At 37.8% G+C, this 12,504-nt stretch overlaps 1 protein-coding gene across 1 annotated transcript in view; it reads right to left on the minus strand.

Annotated features, from left to right (window-relative positions):
- Nucleotides 1-12,504, minus strand: part of NRG1 (neuregulin 1) — a gene marked incomplete at its 3' end in the record, with an annotated part of 1,011,332 nt that overhangs the window by 215,705 nt on the left and 783,123 nt on the right. The gene's annotated exons all lie outside the window — the stretch shown is intronic.

Consider the following 12,504-nt stretch of genomic DNA (forward strand, 5'->3'; position numbering starts at 1 on the left):
GGTGAAACCTACTTCGCCTTCCCTTGTCCTCCCTCTGGTGGAGAATTCTAAAGAGCAGTGAAATCCAGAAAACGTTAGCACCCTGCTGCGAAGGACAACAGTGAAAGGCCAGGGTAATCAGCACCGCGTAATGAGCCAGAATCATGTAAAGCAAACGTTCTCATAGATGTATGGCAGCTGTGGCTAAGTCAGAATGTTCATTTACAGTGACAGGCCCACGTGTTGTTTTCTGGAACAGGTGAGTACCGTCCACCCACATGTGAAATTTACTTAGCCCTCTTTAAAAGTAATTTGCTCCTGATTTTCCGTCCTCCGGGATTAATGCTAACTGAACCGTTACCTACAGACAGCCTTCTTGGTATATTTTCCAAATGCCACCATTTAGATAAAGGTGAAATCTGGGGTGCCTTCTTGCTATGTATGTGGAGAGGGAGGGGGGACAAAAACAGTTATTTAAAAACTGTCCTAAATTAAGAATGATTTTATTCTCCTTTAATTTGTACTGTAATAAGAATCTAACTCTATTGGGTGGGTTAAGTCGTTAATAGATATCTTAGCAGTAATGCCATCATTTATTTTGAAAAATTTGATGTCCAAATATCTTCTGATAACCTTCCAACGAACACCACACATCAATTATACTGGGCCGTAAAAACAGCAAAATCAGGGAGATTATGAATACTGAATAGCACTATAATATTCCACAGAGTCTAGTGTAAACTGGAACTGAATGATGGTTGAAATAACTCTGCTTTCCCAGGTGGGGCCACTACTTAACAAACAGGAAAACAGCAAAACTCAGAAAAGGCGAGCCCTTTCAAAAAGGGTACTTTTTCTCCAGGATATGAGACCCTGTAAGGGCTTAGTATACAACTGCTACATGTTACCAGATACATCATTATTTTAGAACTGAAGGACAGAAAGCAGAAATGTCTTTTGGAATTAAAAAATAAAGTTTCAGATCTTTCCAAATAAAACAGAAAGCCAGCTGGAAAATCCAATTTGAAATTGCCCTTAAATTATTCATCTCTGTGGTCAGGAAGTAGCAGATGAATTTGTTGTTGTTGTTTTGCATTTTTATAAATCCTCGGAAATGATCAGAACAGGGATGGAGAAAGGAGGAAACCTTTCTTTGCTTTCTTGAAAATCAAAATATTAACCTCAATTTAGAAACAATGACATGTTTTCATGGTATCGTTTTATTAATTTGTTATGTATTGTTCAGCTCTTAGAGTCTGTATCATACAGGGTATATCAGCTCTCAGGTAATATATGTCAACCTGTCAACATATGTCAACTCGTGAAAACTAGAGTGGGTATTTATAAATAAGCAACTTGAGAAATAAAGAAAGACAAAATGGAGCTCTTATATTAAATGACAGCTTATAATAAAGGCAATCCTGTGCCATAACACTTTTCTTTGGCGAGGCTTAACTTTTAGAAGCACTCTTAGAATCCACAAAGCTGGCCAAATATACCCTTTCTCTCATGAATTCCCATTTGGAAAATACTCCAAGAAAATCTTAAAAAGAAAAAAAAACCAAAAGTGAAAGAACATTAACATGTGAACATTTTTAAATTTTTGCAAAATATTGTGCATACTGACAGTAATGGGAATTTCATTTTAAATTCTGCAAATAGATATTTTTAACTTTTAAAAAATGAAGTAACAAGATAATTTATGTAGATTATTTTTTTAAACTTTGCAACAAATTCATTGTTAATAAAGATGCATGGATACAAAAGAAAATCTCCCTCACCAGAGCCAGCTCCAGCACGACCACTAAAGGCGCATGACTTATTCATTAATTCACAAAGCATTTACTGAAGTAAATGCTTAACAGTAGAGAAACTGAAAGAAAGAAAAAAAATTGCCCCATTCTCATGAAGCCAAAATAATATGAGAAAGGCATGAAAACAAATTAATTATTACAATACAAACGAAAAGCAGAGCCAGATAAGTTTTCCAGGGCCTGAAGCTCATGAGATTTGGGAGATCTTTTTAAAGGGAAAGAACACAAACTTAAAAATACAAATTTAGATCCAAGACTGTTAAAGGGAGCCTTGGAAGTGAGAGGCCCTGAAGCTTCCTTAGCTTCATGGCAAATTCACTTCTAGTGATTCCAAGCATATTCCACTATCTGCACAATTATATACTAATTCAGAAATTAGATACTACTTTCACGTACTATCACTATAAAGAGAAGACATTAACAGGCAGTCAAAATGAATACACTTTTTTTTTTAGATTCCATATATATGTGTTAGCATACGGTATTCGTTTTTCTCTTTCTGACTTACTTCACTCTGTATGACAGACTCTAGGTCCATCCACCTCACTACAAATAACTCAATTTTGTTTCTTTTTATGGCTGAGTAATATTCCATTGTATATATGTGCCACATCTTCTTTATCCATTCATCTGTCTATGGGCACTTAGGTTGCTTCCATGTCCTGGCTATTCTAAATAGAGCTGCAATGAACTGAAACAAGCAAAGACTATAGTGTAAGGAAAATAAGATGAAAGCAGCTTTAAGAATTCACTAATCAGCAATTGTCCTGTATGTTTAGTTAGACTCTTAGAATAAACACGCAAACCGAGTTCATTAAACAAAAGTCTTCTGACCGACAAGATACCCACGCAAAACTGGAAATCATGTGCTCCGGTACATTTGGAAAATATTAAACAAAATTCTTAACTAATCATATTCTGTCTGCTGTGAAGTCAGTTTGATAACAAATTGTGAGTTTAGAATCCTAAGTAAAATACTAAAAACGGTAACATACAAACAACACTAAAATGAGACCTGTGTTTATACTCTTCTGCTTTGTGTGATTTTTAAACATTATCCCACACCAATGATTGTTATTATTATTATTGTTTATCATTATTATTAATGATAAGATTACTCTCATGATTGTAGGGATACATCATAGATTAAAAATGGATTATACAGCTGAATACTAGTGCCTACTTTCTTTTTGTGGACACTATCTGAAAAACAGTCCTAGTGTCATAAACCTCTTCTCTAATAGGGTGGAGATGTAAGACTTAATAGTCTTTGAAACGTTTTATTTTCTTTTAAGAAGAATACAATCTCATGCAGCTTTTTGATTTCTCTTTCTGACCTCCACACTAATTATTTATCTTTATCTTTCTCATCCCCTTGCAACACATACTTAAGATGTGTATGTGATGCAAATACCTCAAATGTATATATACATGCATATATGCATACACATATACATATGTAGATATCCATGTGTGTATACATCTGTATTTGTGAGTGTATGAATGCATATGTGTGTGGGTGTATAGTTATTGCTTCTCTTTCCTCTACTGGAAATGAGAAACACTGTCTGAATTTGAACGCGAATCTATAAAAGATGGAGATCATATATCCTTTTATCCACTTTTTTCATATCGCTATCCATGAGAATTCTCAGCACCGTACTTTGCACGCAGTAAGCACTAAATGGCTTTGCATATAATGAATTTAAATAGAATAGGATGGATATAAAAAGACTGGTTCTGATATTACCATTTCTGTCAATCAATTACCAATCACCTACCCTGACAATCATCTTTGCCACCTCCTTTCTGCAGCCAACCCCTCCCCAAATCCTGTCATTTTGACTTGTCTCCTTTTATTTCTCATCACTAAGTACCACCCAAATTTAAGCCTTCGTCTTATCTTTTCTTTGATCATAGTAAAGCTTTCCACCTGGACTCTTGCTCCCTCCAATTATTTTGCTACATGCAGCAGTCAGAGGAGTCTTTTTGAAATGCAGACTTAACCCAGCCATCCTTTGCTTCCCAGAACCATACCCAGTGTCCTTGTAGGGCTAGCCTGTGCCTAACTCCAGCCTGATCTCACTACGCTTCATCCCTCCCTCCCTATGCCTCATGCATGAAGGCTTCTTTGCAACATGCCTCTAATACTTGTCATTCTTTCCAGCCTCAGTGCCTTTGCACTTACCGTTTCCTCTGCGTGAATTTACCACACTTGGCCTAATTCCACTTACTGCTCAGGCTCCAACTGAATTTCATTTGCTTAGAAGGGCTTTCCATTACCTTTGAAAATGATTTTAATCTCCCATCCCATTTTTACACCTCCTTCAGAACATTTCTTCCAGTTTGTAATTATTTTTTGTGTGTGATTTTTATTTTTACAAGGATTTTTTAAATGATTTTTTACAGTGTTTTTCTTATACAATGATCTGTTCCCACTGGACATTAAATTTTTTGAGGGCAAAGACTGACTATTTCATGTTCTATGTTATATCTCTAGCACTGTGCCTGTTTCATCATAGCCAATTACATACATTTTGTTAATTGGTGAATAAAGGAGGATAACTAGAATTGCTTTATATGTATATAAGACTATACATACATACATGTATGTATGCTTATGTTTATTTGGTCAAATTTTAAAATGATAATGATGTTTATGGTACCAGGCATGACATTTGGGGATAATTTCTGTTGAATAAGCCTTTCTAAGAATGGACATATAGAATAAGAATCTTGACTTATAGGTATAATTTCTCAAAACTTTAAGAGGTGAGGTGATAACGTCTGTGAAATGGTAAAATCCCAAGAAAATACTTACCTTTTTTTTAATTGCCTCTGCAAATTTCACCTGTAGATTACATTTATTGGCTCCATTTCCTTCCTTGCATTTGTATGAGGTGTTAGAGAGACCCCTAGAAGAGCTGGGTTTTAGCAAGGCTGTTCTAACAAAGTGATAATGGATGAAAACCTTTAAACACAGCATTGTTAACAGAGAGTTAAAAACCCCTTTCTAGCCTTGGCATCATACAAGGTTCCTATTCCCATAGGATTATTTTTCACTTAACACACTAGTGGTAAGTCCATATATAGTCATTTTAGCAAGTTGCACCCAGTAACCACCTTACAGTTATCTTTGAGTTTAGATTTAACTCCCTTAGTATTTTCCTCACTTCCCATCATGCATATCCATATAACAAAGGGATTTGTCCATACATGCATTGGGTTCAGATTCTGTGAACATCTAATATACAGCCCAGAGAGAGATTCAGATGCTTCGGTGTCTTTTAAGAGTCATCCCACAGGATCCTCCAAGGTTAACATCTTTCCTTTCAAGAGTCACTTATTCATTATTGTGAAAAGATTCACCCCTGCTAAATGTATAATGATGTTAAAATACAAATGTAAGGTCGTGAGTGATGAATTAGTACTTCAAATATTTGAACAGTGCGAATAATTTAACAGATCAACTCCACTTTGGTATGTCCCAGAAGAGACACCTGGTAGAAAGCATTTCCAAAACAGATTATAGTATATCGGAAATTACTTCACAATGTCATCAGGATAACTGGTCTGTATGGAATGAAACCCTGACCCACAACGTTATGTACCTGGCCTAGGCATGTAATAACACCACAATTATTCTTTTCCCTTCTTTCTCACGTAATTCCTTCTAACCTCCTTACTAAATCTTTATGAATACTACCCTCCCCGCCTTTTTTTTTTTTTTTTTTTCAGCTCCTGTTCAAGTTAGAGCCCAATACTTCATATATCTGACTTGACTAGGGATTTTTAGTTTTGAGCTCAGAGCCAAAAGTGAAGTTCTCAGTGGAATGTTACAGTCATCTCCACCCCTGGACCCCAGCCTAGAATTCTAGTTCCTTTGCAACGGACCAACTTTCAACATACTAGATGTTTGGGAAATTTTGTGTATGCGTGTGTTAAAAAATTTATATCTTTCACTTCTCATTCATTTGGGAAAAGAATTTCACAAGTATTAACAACTCAAGAAAGCAATTCATCTTGTAAAGATGATTTAGCAGAATAATTAGATAACTTGACAGAAACTAAATGACCATCCAAAAAATAACTGGTGACCAACCATGCAGAAGATTACATTCTTATGGAAAATGCTGTCTTTTCTGCTTAATCATAAAGACTGTGTTTGTTCCAGCTCTTTCCCATAAATACAAGATGGAGACCACCTCGTTCAAATGGTCCAGGAAACTCTGGTCTTGCCTAGGGTCTTAGTCAGCACGTAGGGTTCTTTAGAGTCCCGAGAAATTCTGGGGGTGATCCCAGAAACTAGATATTCAACTGAATGTCTGAGAAATATGTTTGGATTAGTATTTGTGAGTGATCTTTGTTCAGTCCTAGAGCAGACTGAACTCTTTAAGATCCTATACAGCAGATACATTCAGGCACAAAAAATTCTGTCAGTCCATCTGGGACTTCTGTCTTCAAGACTGACCAAAACCAGCCCTGGTATTTGTAGGTAGGAAGAGAAAGTCACTTTTACTTAAGTGGCAATTATCTTGCTTCGGAATTACATCAACTTTTTTTTTTTTTCCTGTTGTAGATGTTGTGGTTTCCAAAAGATCATCTAACAGAATGAGGTGGAAATCCACTATCACTTTTATTTTCATAATAATAAGTAGACCCCTGAGAGCCCGCAATGTGCTAGGATTTACATCAGTGTGTGTTTATTATGGGTACTAAAACTATACAGTATTTCTAGCTCAGAAGTGCAAGGTAAAGAACTTAATACATATTTTCTCAACTCATTGTTTTCTTTTAAAATTTACTTTTTCCCTCTTCCCTGAGAAACTTTCATTAAACTATTACCAATTCTTTCCCTCCCTTGTCCTACTGCTGAATCCGCCCTGACAATCCCTGATGCCAGGTCACTCCAATTACCCAATTTTCTCCATGAACATTATCTTTCCCTGTTCTAACAAAGAAGCCAGAACAAAAAAAAAAAACCTCTCTTACCCCTTCCTTTCCTTTTATGACCAAACACTTTCAGTTCTTTTTTTATCAGCTCATGGAAACCACCTGCTCCCCCAACTCACAACCAATCTCATGGAACTGCTCGGAAGTCACCAGTGCCTTCCTTATTGTCATATGAAGTGTCGTCCTCCTTAGTCCTTATGCTTGGGGACACTGATACGCACATCATCTTGAAACCTTCTCCTGGAACTCACAGTAATATCTTGGTGGCAGGACTTTCTGTCTCTTTTTGCCAATTCTTTTTCTTTTTTTTCTACCTATATCATAAATGCTGGCTCATGGCCCAATATTTAAAACTCTTTTTCTTAACTACATGATAATCCTAGGAAAATATCATTCACTACCACTGTATCAAATTTTGATAATTCACAAATGTGTGTGTGTATACTTTTTTTCTAAACTCCAAGCCTCAATTTCCACTACCTCAAACTGACCAGTTGGTTAATTCCCATCCCTCTCCCCCGCCCGCCCCCCCACCCCGAACCAGACATGGTTCAAGATCAGAAACTAGGTGTCATCCTTCATTTTTCTCCTCACATCCTCCTTTCCTCCCCGATTCCAGCCATTTGATGCCCCAGTCCCAGCGCTCTTATCTGAAGCAGCTTTAATCCTCATCACCTGTCTCCTTTGCTTCTCCCCTGAGCTGGGTCCTCAGTCATTCTTTGACCGTTTTTCCAATACCCCTCTTACTGCTTCAGCTTCCATTCTCACACCCAGCCATCCTCCTTCCAGCTACCGGAGTTAATCTTCTAAAATACAGCTATTATCTTGTCATCCTTTATGTAACATTTCTATGGATTCCTGTTGCTATAAAGTTGCAACTTCTCCTTAGAGGTTAGTCAGGTCCTTCCCAATTCAAGTGCTGCATAAATATTCAACCTCTCTTCTCTTCCCCCCGGGTAGTGGGTATACTCTGGTCACACTGAACTGTATCTTTTCTTACTTCTATGCCTTTAACTCTGTTTTTCCTTGTCCCTAGAATTTCTTTCCCTTTTCTGCCTAGCAGGCAGATCCAACTCAAAACTCACCTTTTCTATTTTTCCCTGATGCTCCCCTCACAATCGCTGCTGCACATGTGTCTTCCTTATACGTCTCTTGAGCTCAGCACCTTTATTACTATCATTATTTGTTTTCAAGCCTGTCTCCCTGCTCTGCAGGAAAGATGCCTCAGGAATCATCTCTCTAGTTCCATAAAGTACACATCTGACATATGTATATTAAAATGCATAGACTATAAATGTGTTCAAAGAATCCCCAATTTACATTTAATTCAACTTCAGAGTGACTGAGTAGCAGTTGAAGGGCTTTGAAATCTTTCCAAATTTAACGTTTTACTCCAACGCAAATGGGACTTTCGCTAAGTAATTACAACTTTTCCAAGCTCTGCAGCTGTATGAGCCCAATCTTAACTGACTTGTTCAACCGGAGTTACAGTTAGCAGGATTCAAGAACAAGGCTTGCTGGTTTCTACCACTATATTTTTGTGTACTGAAGTCCATTTAAGCCCCCTTGCTGACCTACTCTATGTCTTATTTGCCCATATTAAAAAAAAAATTTGTATAATAATATCAATACTTGTTACACATTAACCATCATAATGAGGTATTATGAAGTTCAACTCATCCCTTATCTGTAAATTCCTCTATAAAGAAAAATAAGTTTATGATGTAGAACCTTCATCTTGATTTCTGAAAACTCTAATGATAACTCTGGAAGGGAGAAGGAGTGTCCCTTTATATAGTTGATACTTTTTGATTGTTTGAAATAGCCTCCATCTCAAAGACTGCTGGTAACTCTGCAGCCCCATCTACCATTCCCCACTCTCTGCTTAAGTGTCTGAGAGCCTCTGAGGGTCACAGTCTCCACCTTGGACCTTAGATGGAAGCCTGTCTTCAAGAAAGCACCAATGAACCGGACAGAGCTTTGAATTCTGACTCTGCTGCTTCACAGCTGGCTACTCATCTGTAAGGGGGGGACTATACTACCAATTGTAATAGATGACTGTGGTGAGAACTAAGTGAGCTCACGGGAGTCGTGTCCAGCCTACAGGAGGCGCTAGAGAAATGGCACCTCAATTGGTCGTCAACTGTCCGCTGACTTCTAGCTGCTGCTGCTCCTATCAAACATCTCTGAGTCCAGGCCAACTTTACTAAAAGAAGCATTTTGCCAAAAGGATAGGTGATTTTTTTTTTTTTTACCATTCAGTAATGACTGAATAGGTAATTCTGAATTACCCCAGGCCATTGGCACTTAAGGCTACAAAGAATAAGTAAAACTAATGAAAATCAGATATTTTTATGGATTTGAAGTTTTCACCACACTGCTCCTAATTCACCTCCTCTCATCAACCCTTTCTGGGTTTTCTGTAGGACAGATGACTCTTCACTGGCTCAGTGGAAGGCAGCAAAGGGAAAAAGGAGGTAAAAAAGGAAACCTAGTATTTGAATGAGTAGAATATTTAGCAGAAGATTTTATAAGTAGAATTCTGATTCTAATCACAAGACTCCTGTCCCCTCGTCCACACACCCTGTATGATCCCCTCTTCTTGAGTATGGGGGGGGGGAACCTATGGATATTATGGTTATGGCTCCTGTGCTTAGGTTATCAATCAGTTGACTATGAGTTAATCCAGAAGGTGGGTCTGACCTAATCAGGCGAGTCCTTAAAAAGAGGGCTGAGCCCTTCCTGAAGAGAAAGATCATCCTACTGACTTTGAAGAAGTAGCTGCCATGTAATGAGAGGGTCACATGCCTAAGAGTGGAGGGTGGCCTCTAGGAGCTTAAAGCAACCTTGGCTGACAGCCAGCAGGAGAACAGGGACCTCAGTCCTACAACCACAAGGAACTGAATCTTGCCAACAGTGTTGATGAACCAGGAATAGGACCTGAGCTCTAGCTCAGAACACAGCCCAGTTGATGGCTTGATTTCAGCCTTGTAAGACCCTAAGCAGAGGACCTAGTTACGCCCTGCCCAGACTTCCGGCCAACAGAACTGGGAGCTGATAAATGAGTGTTGCTTTTGGGTGCTAAGATTGGGGTGATCTGTTACAAAGCAATAGTAAGCTAATGCAGTTATAAAAACATCTTAATTTATACAGTGCTTTAGAAAGCAGATATCGAAGGGGCTGGAAAATGACAAATGGGAAGAAAGTCTGGAACCTGCAGTGACTCTCCCCGCTCTGCCACTTCCTAGCTCCATGGATTTGGGGAGTCACTTAACTTCCCCAGCCTTAATTTTCCTTGTCTGTAAAATGAAGGACTGAATGATGGACAAGATGCCTCCAAGGTGCTTTTATATTTTACATCCTTAGATGATAAAACTTTTATTTTTTGAGAGGATAAAACAAGGCACATGGGGAAGTAATGTAGAAACTTTCACAGATGGCAGCTCAAACCCAACTCAGAAATCCTAGCTCCTCTATTTGTAGACCATCCTGTCTCCAGCCCATTCTCTGAGCTTCAGCCAGACTCACAGGCATTAAATGGACTCCAAGAAGGTTTATAAGCTTCACCCACAGGTCCAAAGGGGATCTGAAGAATTGTGGCTTTTTTCTATTTTTGGAGGGTAGGGTTTTGTTTTTATTTCTCACAGGGAGATTTTTGGTATATGTTTTCTGCCAAAATAATCAGTAAGATAAAGCACCTGCCATGGAGATGAATGCTGTATAAACTTTGATGTGCATCCATGGTGGACATAAAAAACTTTTCTATAAATAATAACAATTTAACTCAAAAATATATCACAGCCTAAGGATTCTTTAGGGAAATGTGTATATGTTCCTCAGGAAGGTCCATGGTCCTGAAGAAGCAAACTTTTTGGCATGGACAAGAGAGACGTTTAACAGAGCTGTTTCTGCTCTAGTACATAAGCTTTCATCTGTTGATCTGTACAAATAACCCAAATGGAAACTTCTTTATGAGACAGAAAAGTAGAGTGAAATGTTTCAAGTCCACAATATCAGCTGGAATGAAATTATAGCTGTGTCGTTTAGAAAGTGGTTCCTTTCAACAAGATTTACTATGTTACTATGACTAGATGAATTTATCTCCTTTTCCCAAACTTATTAAAGCATAAAACACTTCCCTAAAGCCACTTTGGCTCAAATGTGTTTTTCAAGGAAAGCTGTGGTATGCATTAACTAACTCCAAGAAACCAAAGTAATCTAAAATTTTCAAATCCTGGAACAATCTCAAAACGCTCAATAATAGAACATGCTTTAACTCAGCTCACAGATTATCTATATAGGCAACATAGAATGGATTCTGAAAGACCACAGTGAGCCCGATTTTGACAGACTGAACCCCAATGCTGAAGGAAATGTTGGAAGTGAGATCTGGGCTATCCAGTTTGATCTATAGACATTGATGAAATTGTCTACGCAATCAAACATCAATGTTTTTGTAGACAGAGTATCAAATCATCAATAAAGGCCATTCATGAAATATCCTTAGGTGTTTTAATGGGATGATGGAGCTGATATTTAACTGGACCTATATGCCTCTAATCACACTTCCCGTGTCTTGAAAATATCTGCAAACTAAGGTGGAAAATGTGAAACCAGTAAAACTTAAGCTTCATGGCTCCACCCTTGCAGGAATCCCTTCCAAGCACTGTAACTAATTTTGTGTTAATAATTTTCTTTTTTTTTTTTTTTAGGCTGTGCCATGTGGCATGAGGGATCTTAGTTCCCTGACCAGAGATCCAGCCCCCTGTACTGGGAGCACAGAGTCTTAACCACTGGACCGCTAGGGAAGTCCCAATTTTTTTAAAAGGACCTCCCAAACTAACTCCTCTTTAAAGGAGACTATAAATACAGTTTGAGGAATATAGTAAAAAGGCAGACACGTTTAACAGTTAGGGTTTACCATATTGACATTGGACTCAATAGTTGGGTTTTTTTCCTTTTAACTTTTCAAGTCATGGTTTTTGCATGATCAACCCTGAATGATGGAGATCATCCTCCTAGTCTCACTTCAGAGAGCATCTCTGTTTGCCACGCTTTGAGCACATGGGTTTGTAAAGCTCATTCAAGAGTTTCAGGGTAAGGGGCACATGGCTGACAAAGGGAATAGAGGGATCCGTACCTGTTATGTTGAAAATATCTGATGGGTGATGAACGAGCCTATTTTCTAAAGTGTTCAGTTAATTAACTGTTCAATTTTGATAGATCCTAACCCTAATATTTTTCTCTTTAAAATTGTTAAATGTATTATTTTTAAGACAATTATTCTGGGATAGAGTTAAGTGAAGAATGCCAATGGTAATAAAACAGTATTAATTCAAAAGAGATCGTGCCAGCTCTACATGATTCCCTGGTTCTTTCAAAGGAGGAAGACAACACAAGTTAAGCATTCAAGTTAAAGTGACTAAATTAATCTAGTCAAAACATTTAACTTGTCCAATGCAGACCTAGCCTAAAATTAGGATATAGAGGTATTTTATAGCTACACGACGAATCCAAATCACGTTAATCTTACTTAAATTTCTAGAGTTTCATATCCTGATTTCATGCTATTTCCAAACAGAGTCTAATATTATACTTTCAAGGTCAAGGTACTAACAGCAGTAATGTTCTTCTGTTGTCTGTGTGTAATGACGTCTTCGAGCGTTATTATCATAGGAAATTGCGTATTTCTTCTGTTGTTTGTAAACATGTATTTATATATACACAAGACAACATTTGTTATTTCTCCCAACGCTGT

The sequence above is a fragment of the Stenella coeruleoalba genome, assembly GCF_951394435.1.
Source record: "Stenella coeruleoalba genome assembly, chromosome: 21".
Taxonomy (NCBI): Eukaryota; Metazoa; Chordata; class Mammalia; order Artiodactyla; family Delphinidae; genus Stenella; species Stenella coeruleoalba.